Consider the following 13,752-nt stretch of genomic DNA (forward strand, 5'->3'; position numbering starts at 1 on the left):
GAAATGAATATTTCATAATAATAGCTATTGATTACCAAAGCAATAAGAAACAACTGGGCTTATTGGGTAAGGGAATAACATAGTCATCCCTTAGGAAAATCACTTTGTCAACTATGTGGAGAATGAAATGGAAAAAGGAGATAATTGAGACAGGGATACCAACTCACAGACTATTAAAATAGTCTAGCTGAGAGGTGATGAGGGGCTGAAATGCCATGGTAGCCATTAGAAGGAAGGAGACAGATATAAGAGAAGTAAGATATATTGTAGAAGTAGAAATCTGGCAACTCATTGATTATATAGAGACAGAAACAGAAAGATTATAGCATCATGCCAAGGGTAAGAATCTGAGTGAGGGAAGTTTGGAAGATGGTGTGCTTTAGTGTAAAAAGATCATGAGTTTCGTTTTGGATAGGTGAATTTGAAATGTCTTTTTGATATATTTAAAAGAAGTTGGTAATACGGGGCAGGACTCAGGAGAGAAAGAAGGGCTAAATATCCAAATCTGGGATAGAACTATCAATGAAAATTAATCCTTTCAGAACTAATAAGGTTCCCAAGTGAATCTAAATAGTGAATAGTTTTAAAAAGCTCAGGGTAAAGCCTTGTGGGTACAGCCATATTTAGGTAATGTGAATGAACCAAAAAAACAGATTGAGAAGTCAGGTGGCAAGCATTTTTCAGGTACTAACTATATGCTAGGAACTATTCTATGCACTGGGAAAATAAAAAGGAAGAAAAAATACAGTACCTGCCCTCAGGGAGTTCACACTATAACAAAGGAGACAACATGCAAAGCAAACCTGTGTAAATACAATATATATATATATATATATATATATATATATATATATATATATATATGGAGTAATCTCAGAGGGAACAGTACTGGAGACTAGGAAAACCTCTTATTGAAGGTAGGATTTGAGTTGAGGCTTGAATGAAGTTGGTGAAGTCATAAGATTGAAAGATGAAGAGAAAGTATTATATAGGCTTAGGAATGAGCTGGCAAAAAGCATACTCTAAACCAGGGCTTTCTAAATTTTTTACTCCTATGACCCCCTATCACTAAAGAAATTTATATATATATATAAGCATATAGCATATAATACTATTATACATAATGTATAAGTATGTAGAATACATATACAAATAAAAAACAAATCATAATTTTGTGATACCCACATCATACCATATGGAGTTATGAACCACAATTTAAGTAACTTTGCTTAGAGATGGCATGTTGTGTGTGAGAAACAAGGTTTATCATCGCTGGATTATAGAATACATGAAAGGAAATAAGTGTAAGAAAACTTAGACTTAAGAGGAATCAGGCTGTGAAAGGCTTTCAAGGTCAAGCAGACTTATTTGATCCTGGAGATAATGAAGAACCACTTGAGTTTATTGGACATAGAAAAAGAGAATTGAGAGGATGGTAAGATGGTGACCCAAAGAAAATAATGTAACTGGGAGAAGATGATGAACACTGTCAAATATCGTGGAAAGAAAAAACCAAAAGTCTCTGATAGGTGAATTGTTCTGGTCTTGGCTATCCTATCAGTGACCTAAGAATGTCTCAAAGTCCCTCACTAACCCCCGAATTTCCTTTATCGCATGGGCATAGAAACTGCTAAATAGAATTCTGTCACTGAAGTTCTTTCCAACTCAAAGATTCTGTGACTATCATTCTGAATTCTCAAAATACTGTATTTCTTCTATGTACCCATCTATTTGGTATACAAGTTATTTGTATGCTGACATTATCTGTCCTGTTTGCATGTAAAGAATATTGAAGGGAAGAACTATGCCTTATTCCCCTTAATATCATTCCCAAAGTCTACTACAGTGCTCCACACATAACAGATGTTGTAATGGCATCAAAAATATCAGATTAGTATTAAGAAGTTTTGAATATCAGATTTTCTACCCTACTGAAGAGATTACTTTAGGAAAGTCATTTGATTTCCCTAAATTTCAGTTGAAATAAATGTTTGCTGAACTGATCTTTCTAAAGGCTTTCTGAGCTTTAAATTTTGTGATTTTTCTAGAAGCTCAAAATGATAGGGGTTGTATTCTAGATGTTGCATTTTATCTAAGTTTTACATCTTCCTTTAGTGTCTAGCACATAGTAGGTTCTTCATGAATATTGGCTGTATCAACACCTTTGGTGATTTTTCTCTTGAATTCAAGAAGAATGATTGTACCTACTTTTCCCAATAATTACAGGACTTCCAGTTCCTTGTCTTGTCTTGCTGAAATCACTACCCACACTAGGGAAGAATCAGCTCCTTCTTCCTCTTTTTGAACAATCCTAGGCAGACGTGCGCTGTAGGTCAGGTGATGGGTGATTCAATTAGTACCAGCCAATACATAGCTGCCAACAATCTGGAGCTAGGCAAAGCTGTGGAGCATCTGTTATTCCTTTAAGAAAGCTGCAGGGCAGCAAACCATGGGGAGTATTCTATTTCTACCAAGTGTATTTCCACTGATGAAATTGTCTGCATGTGGGAAAAACACATTGATCTTTATTTGGAAAGTCTTGATACTTTTCTTTGCTTGAAAGCGCATAGCGGGGTTTCACTGTTTAATAGTTAGTAGAATTGTCCCTTTTTTAGGGAACCAACCAAAAAGTGCATTCCAATTTCTGCGTGGGAGGATATGAACATTACAGGAGACATATCTAGAGAAATCTGCCTCTATCCATTTTCTTCCTGTACATCATCCCACCAGGTTCCTCCCTCCTCTACAATAGCAGAAGGCAATGGCAAAGCTGGGTGAGAACTTAATACTAATAGCTCACATTTATTTCATGTTATGATTCATAAGGCGCTGTCTTCACAAGAGCCCTGAGAACTAGGTAATGTGAACACCATCACTTGAAAGACAGTGTGTATCATGAATGGAGCACTAAAAATGCAGTCAGGAAGACTGGAGATTGAATTCCATCTTAGATATTTGCAGAGAAATCCCCTTACTCTCCTTGGGTTACCCCTTACTACCCCTTTCAACCTTCTTTGGGTTTTTTCTTCTCCTATTAAATTATAAATTATTTAATAAAATGGACTATATTTTTTGTACTAGTATTTCCAGTGCTTAGCACAGTGCCTATCATATAGAAGGTACTTTAAAATGTTTATTAATGAATGGTTGATTTGGGCCTCAGTCTCCAAATTAGTAAATTAGGGGTTTGGACTTAATAACTTCTAAGTTTTTTAGCTCTAAATCTATGGTCCTAGAACTTCTATTTTGCAGATAAGGAAATGAAGACAGAAAAGTAAAATGGTGACCAGTGGGTATATTCTATCACTTTCATCCCACTAGGAAGTTGCCCCAGATATCTGACTTCTTAATTATAGTTCGGCTCATCAAGGAACAAATGGAGAAATGATTTGGATGTTAAGGGTGATGCTTGAAATCATGCTATAAATCTAACAGTTTTTTTTTCCATTTTCATTCAACTTAATAAGCTCTAAGTCAGGTGATATACTCATACAATATTTAAAAAAAGTATTGATAAAATCATAGCTCAGGGAAATGTTCAATATTTTATTTCTATAGATTTAGCAGAATATTTCATAAAATATATCCTGTTATTTTTATGTAAAATATATAGAAATAACAAACACTGAATGATGGTAAGATTATATGGAATTGGAACTGATTGAGTAGACAGATTCAAGGTATATCATTGATGGTTCCAGGTCATTTGGGAAGGAATTCTCCATGGATATGTGATGGAACACATATTGTTTAGTTTTTGTATTTGGATAAATATAAATCAAACAGTAGGCATTTATTAAGTACTTGTTATGCCAGGTATAGTAGAACAAGATGACATCTAAATTAAATTTGCTTTTGACAAAATAAGAAGGTATAATGAGTATGCTGGAAGAGAGTCAAGATACACAAAATCCTGATAGTATAAAATCTTGAGACTGAAGCTAATACAATACATTTGTCTCTGTTAAGTAACTTGAGGAAATAAATTTCAAAAGCACAAGCTGGGTCACATGTTTAGATGAGTTTTTTTTTCTTTTTTCTGAAAAATATCAGGGACTTTTCAAAGATTGCATGTTCAATATCAACCAACATTTTGATATGACAGCTAACAAAGCCATAATTATATAATGTGTTGTAGTAGGGGAGATATTGCTTCCAGGAATAAGGAGGTAAGAGTCTCATTTTTCTTGTTCTTGTCAGAACACATCTGGAGTATTGTGTGAAATCCTGAAATAAATTGATGAATGGGAGAGAATCAAATAGAAGGCAACTAACAAGGTGAGAAGACTTGAGTCTATAGCATATGAAACCAGGTTAAAAGAATTAGAATGTTTAGATAAGAGAAGGGGAAACATGTACTTGTCTTTAAGTAACTGAGAAAGAACATCAAAGTATCAGGGAATGTTAAGTTTTTTTTTTGTTTTTTTTTTCTGTTTAGCTCCATAGTTCAGAATTAAGGATAGAACTTATAAACAGTCAAACTTAGTCTTGATGTAAAGAAAACCTTATTAGTAATTAGAGCTATCCAGGAGTGGGATAGTCAGACTTAGAAATTGCTGGATTTTCCCTTTATTAGATGTCGTTTAATTTTTTAGTGATTAAAACATTATTTTCTTACCACCAGTAGTATTATAAGGGTTAAAAATGATTCTACTGGATATGCATAGGTAAGGGGGGAAATCCTTATATCAGGCGTATGCATAATTTTATTTCATTCTTTATCATGAACCCATTATCTCTCTGTCATCCGAGAATAAATTCTTATTTTTCACTGAACTTCTGAAATTTTAGTTGGTCATTGCACTGATCAGGGTTCTTACATCTTCCAAAGTTGTATATCTTTACAACAGACTAGAGATAGTATACATTTTCTCTTGGTTCTGCTCATTTATTTCATTCTATTTCAGCTCATTAAAGTCTTCTCAGGTTTCTCTTAAAACTGCTCCTTTCATTATATTTTGCAAAACAATAGTATTCCATTACATTTATATATTATAATCTGTTCATACATTTACCAATTGATGTACATCCCATTAATTTTCCACTACAAAAAGAGGTGTTATAAACATATTTGTATTTCTGGGAGCTTTGAATAAATAGAGTCTTTCTGGAAAACAATTTAGCATTATATCAGAAATTACTAAACTCTGAATGCTCTCACTGGACAGTTTCCAAAATAGGCTAGAAGATGGAAGTATTGTATTAGGATATCATTTTAGATATGATTTATTTTAGATGACCACTGAAGTTCTTCCTAACTGACAAATTTTGATTCTGTGATTCATTTAAAAATATTTAAATAGACATAAGCATTTTTGTTTCAGTCTTGCTTGTACTTGCCCAAGATCACACAAATACAATAGCAATAAGAGCATTTATAAAGCAATTACTATGTGAAGGACATAGTGTCTGGCACCAGGGACACAAAAGCAAAAAAGCAACTACTCCCTGACTTCCAAGGTTGGGAGTGTAATGAAATTTGTACAAAGTTAAGAGATACGATACTAAGGTAGATCTAATAATAACTATCAGATATGAAACTTGTTTTCAGACATTCTGATTCTGAATTCATCCCCTCTCCCCCTTATTCTACCATGCTGCCCATCAAGCACTTATTCCTTAGTCTTCCATTTTACAGATGAGGAACTTGAGATATATATATATATAGAGAGAGAGAGAGAAGAAATGATTTTTTAAGGTAGATCTAATAATAACTATCAGATATGAAACTTGTTTTCAGACATTCTGATTCTGAATTCATCCTCTCTCCCCCTTATTCTACCATGCTGCATGCTGCTCATCAAGCACTTATTCCTTAGACTTCCATTTACAGATGAGGAACTTGAGATATATATATATAGAGAGAGAGAAGAAATGATTTCTCAAGATCATATACAAAGCTAATGGTAAAAGAGTAATTCTGACCCAGGTCTCCTGCCTCCAGTTTTATTCCTCTTAGCACTAGATCATCCTTATGCTTCTGGTCAGTTGTTGATAATTTCCACTATTAGTTAATATTTATTCCACATTTCTCCCACCTGTGCACTGTTCCCCCCCACACTCCAAATTTTTCCTGAAACTACCATCATTTTTCTGTCTATTCTGTAGTGATTTTCATTGCTCTCAGTAGCCATAAATTTGTAAAACTCTAGACATTCTGTGATTCTGATCTCCATTGCTATTTAAAATGTAATTTTAGTACTCACTTTTAATTGAGACTGTGCCTAAACCAATGTCTTGACTTGGAATTTACTCTGGGTCCACTCAGCCCTATGCCATTTTAGAAAAGCTTCTAGTATATCAGTTTGAGTTACTTTCTTGGTCAAATGGATGTGTTTTATTTGTGTTCAGGGCATAAACTTTATGCTTTTGGATGACTGAATCAGCATCCAAAAGTTTTTGGCAGGCTAGTATAACAAAGCAAATTTAATAATATTAAATTTTATCATAGAAAATAGAAAATCTTATACTTGTCTCAAAGGAATAGACTTTACAATCATAGAATCAGGAAAAAGGAGAGAGACAGAGAGAGGTCCATAAAGGAGAGAGAGAGAGAGAAAGAGAGAGAGAGAGAGAGAGAGAGAGAGAGAGAGAGAGAGAGAGAAATGAAGGAAGGAAAGAAGGAAGGAAGGAAGGGATGAAGAGAGGGAGCAGGGAAGAAAGGGAAGGAAGGAAGAAGAGGGAGGGGGAAGGAGGAGGATAAAAAGGAAGAAGGAGAAGAAGGAAGGAAGGAAGGAAGGAAGGAAGAAAGGAGGGAGGGAGGAAGATAAAAATAAAGAAATAGAGAAAGAGAAGGAAAAGAAACCTTCAGCTTCTATGGTACCACAAATTAAATTTGAATCAACACTGTAATAGGAATATCAAAAAAGTTAATGAGATCCAGGGCTGAATTAAGAGAGGCACATTATGTGTGGAATGGAGGTATTAATCTCTCTTTACTTGTTTGATGGATTCTTTGGCAAGATCTCTTGAGTACTGGTTCTATTCTGGGCACCACATTATCAGGAAAGATACTAACAAGCTTGCACACATTCAGAGGTTGACTAAGGCCTTGAATACTGGATAGTTTAGTGGGAAGATCCCTGGATTTGAAATCAATTAGACCTGGATTTGAATTCTAAATCAGGCACTTGGCATCTAGATGAAGCCAGGCCAGATAATTAACCTTTCTGGGCCTCAGAATGATCACTTGTAAAATGAGAGGAGCCCATCGAGCTTATGACTATGACTGTATGGCTGAAGGAGGGTGACTAGTAACCATGCCTTAAGATTATCTGTTGAAAGGATGTGTGATGTTTAACCAGGAGAAGAATAAAACTGCTAGGTGGATGGGAAACCAGGATTAAGCTTATTATGCTTGGCCACAACTAGCATTAATGGTTGGAAGTTTCAGAGTTAAATTCCAACTAGATATTGGGAAAAGTACAATGGAGATCTTGAAAGGCAGTACATTGTCCTTCATGGAGACCTTCAATTGGAAACCAGGAGACCACTTCTTGTAAACAGAATTCAAGTATGAGCTGAAATAAATTATTCTCTGACATCTCTTCTCACTTTGAGAGTTTCTGATTCTGTGATTATATAACATCCAAGTTAAGTGATAATCTAACTTCTTTCAAACCTCCAATGATAAGAATCTATTAGTTTCCGAAATATCCTCTGATGTTTTAGGAGAGTTTTGATTGTCAAATTCCTCTCCCTCTTACCCTTACATCTTCAGTATACATTTTCCCTGTCCTTTACACCCCTTGTTCCTAGTCCTACATATTGGGACCAAGCTCAAGAAAGGTATTCTTACTTTCATATTATTGTTCTTCAAAAAGAGAAATCATGTATCTGCCTTACACTCTGTCTTCTTTAGATTAAAAATGCATAGTTTCTTTAAAATCAATGGAAAGACATAATTGTTTCTCTTGTTCAGAGAATTACACTCCAGTTGAGCATAGGATTATGGGCACATCTCATGCTCAGGAGAAGGTGGTCAGGTCACATTCTGTGTTTTAATGTTGTTGTTGTCTATCAGCTCATATTTCTGCCAAGCCATTTCCTCCTGCTACTTATTTTCCCTCCATTAAAATGTGCTATGGTGAGGCAAATCAGAACTTTCTGTAACTGTTTGAACCCCACACCCACAAACTCAAACCCATAGATACAAATGTTGAAATCTATTGACACAGACTTCAGAAAGAAAATACATCCCCCAGCCTATTGTGATCCAAAGAAAAAGCAATTACTAGAAATGAATGTTGGTTCAGGACCACTTCCTTCATTGCAAAGTAAAATGGGCCATGGCCAGCTCCCCCAGTGCATGATGAGCACACCCAAGTGGTGAATGACATTAGGATGCTGCCATCTTTCACTCTTTTGATTGATGAGTGATGCCATCTGAATGGAAAGGCCATGGCTGAGGGGGCACATTAAATGTTCATCTGACCAAGCAGAACTTCCTATTAAAAATATGAAGCTATTTATGTTGGATGTGGCAAACCAGAGATGAAGAACATATTGCTCTGGACTGGGTAGGTACCATCATGTGAAACTGACACTCAAGGGTCTATTAAATCTTATTTTTTATCTCATACCGGTTTACATAATGTGTTGGGTTGGTTGCAGTTTGCTTACTCTCCATTAAACCAAATTTCCCATCTTCATGAACTAGTAAAATGGACTCAAAAAGAAAAATGAAGTTTTCTATCTGGAAAGCTGAATAACTTGCAAGGATGATAACCAATATAATACCATTCTCACCATTCAACAGGAAGAATTCTTGTTTTGTGTCTTCTCTCCCCTACTCCCAAATATGTTTCTCCGGGACATGTTGTATTGAATTTTTGTTGCCTAGGTGGCATAGTGGACAAAGCACTGGGCCAAAAAAATTGAGATAAAATCTGATTTCAGATACTTAATAGCTATGTGACCATGAGTAATTCATTTAACCTTGTTTTTCTTAATTTTAAAATGGAACCAACAAGAGTAGTACCTATCTCACAGAATTCTTTGGTGTTCAAATGGGATAATATTTGTAAATCATTTAGCACAGTACCTATAATAAAACAGACATTTAATAAATACTTATTCCCTCCGTAATATAAGCACACATTGAAGATCAATGGTAAATGTAGGGTAAATAAATGAAATATGTAATAGATCAATAAAGGTGTTCATTCATCTTTGGGAGAGGGATGACTTTATTTATATGAAGGCATTAGAATTATCCAAGATAGATTTAGAAGGCCAAACTAGAACTGTTGGGTGATTGTCAAGAAGAGGCTAATTTGGGCCAAATATAATGAAAGAAGGTTGGGATAGGGGAAACTCTCAAAATCTGAGTTTCCCTGCAATACAATAAGCTATTTTCATTGGGGATGGGCAGTAATTTCTCTGGAGTAATTTGAGACATCCAAGTAAAAGTTTGATGACCATTTGTCATGTATATGATTGTCCTGAATTATGCATCAATCAAGGCATTTAGTAAGTGCTTACTATGTGCTAAGTGCTATGTTAAGTGTGGGATAGAAGTAGAAAAAGGAAGACAGAAGCTATCTCATACAACTCACACTCTTAATAGGGAAAAACAACAAATAAAAGAGATTTCAAATCAGGAAACTTTTAGGTGTTAAGGGCAAAGTAGATAGTAATTCTTCTCTCTTAATATAATTTCCACTGATAAAACAATCTTAATTTTTAATATTGAGCTATTTGACAGGGACCTTGTGGATGAGAACTTTTTTTTTTTTTTTATGGACAGCAGCTGTGGCTCCTGAGGAAGCAGAGCCTGAGGAACTTTCAGTCAGTTACTAAGTAACCTCTCCACAATGGTGGTTCCTCTCTGTTGTAATGGCTGTGGAGGCTGAGCTGGGAACTCAGCCGGTGGTTTGGGAGACATAGAGGAATTATTGGTCAATAATGCGACAAAGGTAAGACTTACTTGGCACATACTACCTTTTGTCTCTCCTTTAGAGTGCTTTGTTGTTTTAGTGAGTAGTTTACCATCTCTATTGATAATAGAAATCTGGCAGTTGGTGCTTGTGGAAGCAAGGTTGAGATTGGGCCCTTCTCCATGTTTGTTCCCCTAAGAGGGGAAAGAAAGAAATATTGGACTAAATCATTTCTGAGATGCCTATGAAATGAGATGCTCTGTTTTTATATATAATAGAAACTAAAAACTTTGAATATTAATTTTATTGATATACTTTTTTTTACCTCACCTAAATTTATAGCATAATCTTCCCCCTTTTTTTCCTGGAAAACTATATATTTTTAACTAATAATAATAACTAACATTTATCACTTCAAAGTTTATAAACCTTTTTTCATATATTATCTCGTCTTCAATTGAATAAATTTTGTATTGATCATTGACAGGCCAGATCAAGGATTTTAACCCAGCAAGATTAATCTGCCAATTTTGGGATGTTTGGGATGGAGTGGAAGAGAAAAAAGCTTTTAGAAATGGGAATAAAGACTGGATGTAGTTGCCATTAGTCAGACAATAAGGACTAATGGTCATGGGATTTGGAGGAAGGTCCAATATTTTCTATAAATCACTTAAGAAATAGTTTTAAATGATTAAATGTTAACTCAATGATTTAGGAGAATGAAATAAGAGAAAATACTAGATTACTGTGCCTGGTTTTATAACAATGAGGGTTCATTGAGTGAAACCCCAGGTCTAAGATCATTTTGTCCCTTTATTAAAGTTAGATCTTCCTCTGGAGAACTGTCAGGTAAAGAGAACAAACTGCCATTTGACAAAGGTTCTAAAAGATCAGTTTCCTGTTAACCAAGAAGTTGCATTCTGTCTTGTATTTATTTCATTAAGAAAAATTTGCTGACCTTTTCATGAGAAATCTAATTCTTCCTCAAGGCCAGGGGTCAGATATTTTAGAAAAAAAAGGGGGGAGAAAAAAGGAGGAAAACTTGGCATTTTCAACCACCATCTATTAAATTCAATTAGATCAAAGATCACCTGGAAAGGCCCCCCTGATTTTAGCAAACAGATTTTGACATGATTTAGCAAGATTATTCTGGGTAATATTTTTCTTCTTTCCTTAATCCACAGTTAATGGAAGGCTCAGACCCAAGATATCTGAGTAAAAAAAAAAAAAAAAAAAAAAAAAGCTAATTCTTTCTTTGTTTCTTCCAAAATAGCAGATGAGGTGATCCCTACTAAATGACATAATGACATCCTGCCTGGCTCTCAAGGTCTATTTCAAACACCACTCTATCAAAAAGTTTTCTAATTTATACAGTCAGTAAGTAATACTTTTCTTGTCTGATTTTCTTGTCCTAATTTCCATTAGAAGCATATTTATTTGAATACATGAATACTATTGGATTGTGGAATAATACAGAAGAGTCTTAGAATTTGAAAGAACTTGAGTTCAAATCCCAGCTGAGCTATTTATTTCTTATTGAATTTAAGCAAGTCATAATTTCTCTGGCCCTCAGTTTCTTCTTCTTCTTCTTTTTTTAGGGAAACATGCTTTATCTGCATGTTTTCATTCATGGTTCATAGGATTCATCCCTCATATTGATCTTCAAGGAGTTCTTCTTTCCGTTGAAGCTAAGCAAGAATCCAGACCCTGACTGCTTTCAGACATCGTGGGAATTGCAGGAATTTGATGTGCGCATTTGGGGCAGTGGGTGGGCTGGGCTGGTGGTGTGTGTGTGTGTGTGTGTGTGTGTGTGTGTGTAAGTGGCCAGACCAGAATTTCTTTCTTGTATTTTACAGGGGATTAGGATCAAGGAGGCCAGTCTTTTTACAGTCTGGTCTGGCAGTGGGGCATGCCAGCTCAGCGAATTATCAAATAAGGGCCATGATTAAAATCTCTATTCCTCTGAGCCAAGAACAAAGGTCCGAAGGGGTCAGTCTAGGCTGGGTCCAAATATGTCAATATCACTTCATGTTCTTACTCTAGTTGGGGAGTGAGGAACAAACAGTCCAGGTATTAGTTACTTTGAAGGTGACATCATGGGGATTTTAGAGGAGGGCTCAGGGTTTATATGGGTAGCAGCCATGCACTTTATTAGCATGTGCCAAGTGCATTGATTTTGGGCATCTTTGGGAAGTCTGTGACTGGGTCTTCCCTCTAGCCTGCAGACTGGGGTCTCTTCCCAGAGTTGGGGGCCATTCTGCAAAATGATAATACTTATTTGCCTCTAAAGGTCCAGAGACATGTCCTACGCATCTTGCCTGCTTCCTTGTCTTGCAGTATAGCAAAAAGACGGAGGCTATGGAGGTCTAATCTTTTTAGCTTCTAGAATCTCTAGCACAAAATTAGTTTTGGGTAGCTGATAAGTACTATTTCTCATTCATCTTTTTGGCAAAGTTTTCTTTGCCTGATTGTCTGATCCAACACAGACACAAGAAGAATAATTTTTTTTTCTGTGCCCAGCAGAACATAAGAGAGGATTTAAAATACATAACAATAAATTAGCAGTTCAAGAAAGGATAGGTAATAGTAGAAGAAATCATATTCATGAGTGTCTGTCTTTTCTTCACTTCCCTGTGGGTTGTTCTTTTGTTCTCTGCTGTACACTTTTTTCTTTTACTTTATTCTTTTTTTCCCCTTTCATTCCCTCCTCACCTACTCTAAGCAGGTTATAGTTAGCACAGAAAAAAATAGTATTTTATACATAGTTGTTGAAGGAATAGTATAAACACAAAAACAAACCAGTGGTCCTGGTATCTATCAGTGAGGGGATTGCTATCTTAATTCCTCTCTCCTGTGTCTAATATGAAAGGCAGTAAATCATACAACTTACAAAGTAAAATTTGTGGATAGTAGCAGCTTAGAACTGTATGCCTCAAAATCCCATCACATGGGGATTGGTTGAAGAAAGTGAGAATGTTTAGCTTGAAGAAGATAAGACTTAGATGGGATATAATTATTCTCCTTAAGTATTTGGAGGGTTATCAGGTAGAAGTGACTTTATACTTGTCTGTTTAGTCCAAAGGACAAGACCAGGAACAAGTGTTATTGAAAAGATGCATAGATTTACTTGATAAAAAGGAAAAAAAAACTTTTTAAATAATTAGCTTCTTCAGGACCTGGGAGTTGTTTGCCAATTAAATCCTTCAGAGGAAGAATAATGTCTGTTGGTCAGAAATGCTATAGAGGAGGTAGAGGAGATACAGCACCAGGGGACTGATAATACTTCAGATTGCTACTGAACTAACAATTTGGAGTTCCAGTAATCATTGGAATTGTGTTCCTCTTGGTATTGTCCAGAGTATGACTAAGGAAAGAAAGAAGATGAGTCTTTGCTCTATCCTTGTAGAAAGGTCACAAAAAGAGGTAGTGAGTAGTGAGAAAGATGGGTATTAAATGATTGGCTCCAATAGTTCTAGTCTATTAGGGTTTCTTCATCTTCTTTTGAAGCTTTATGATGAGGTCATGGCTATAAGCTAAACATCTGCTCTCATGGCCCATTGATTTCCTTTTATTCAGCAATTCTTTTCCCAACAGAATAGCCTGCAGATGATGTTAGGTAGCAATAACTTATCTCACAGTGCAGACTAGGCTAAGAATAGAAGGATTCACAAGAAATGGAAAACCGTCACTACTTTAAAATGGAATACATAGGAAATAGTATTCAGAAGAATCCAGATATCATAGGGGAAAAAAATGTGCTGTTATGTGAAAAAGAAAGGCATCCTAGCATGGTGTAATAGAACTCTAGATTTAAGAGTCAGGAGACATAGTTTTGACATTTTGCCTCACTTTTTTTTCCCTTTGTCAACCAGAG

General features: G+C 35.6%; 1 long non-coding RNA gene across 2 annotated transcripts; it reads left to right on the plus strand.

Annotated features, from left to right (window-relative positions):
- The first annotated feature begins 9,811 nt into the window (after window positions 1-9,811).
- Window positions 9,812-12,464, plus strand: LOC116420702. 2 transcript variants are annotated; one of them, XR_004231111.1, is made up of 4 exons: window positions 9,812-9,917; window positions 11,152-11,255; window positions 11,477-11,626; window positions 11,735-12,463. It is a non-coding gene; the product is annotated as an uncharacterized LOC116420702 (long non-coding RNA). The 2 variants fall into 2 exon arrangements; XR_004231110.1 differs by having other exon boundaries at window positions 11,477-12,464.
- The last annotated feature ends 1,288 nt before the right edge of the window (window positions 12,465-13,752 follow it).

The sequence above is a fragment of the Sarcophilus harrisii genome, chromosome 1 (assembly GCF_902635505.1).
Source record: "Sarcophilus harrisii chromosome 1, mSarHar1.11, whole genome shotgun sequence".
Lineage (NCBI taxonomy): Eukaryota > Metazoa > Chordata > Mammalia > Dasyuromorphia > Dasyuridae > Sarcophilus > Sarcophilus harrisii.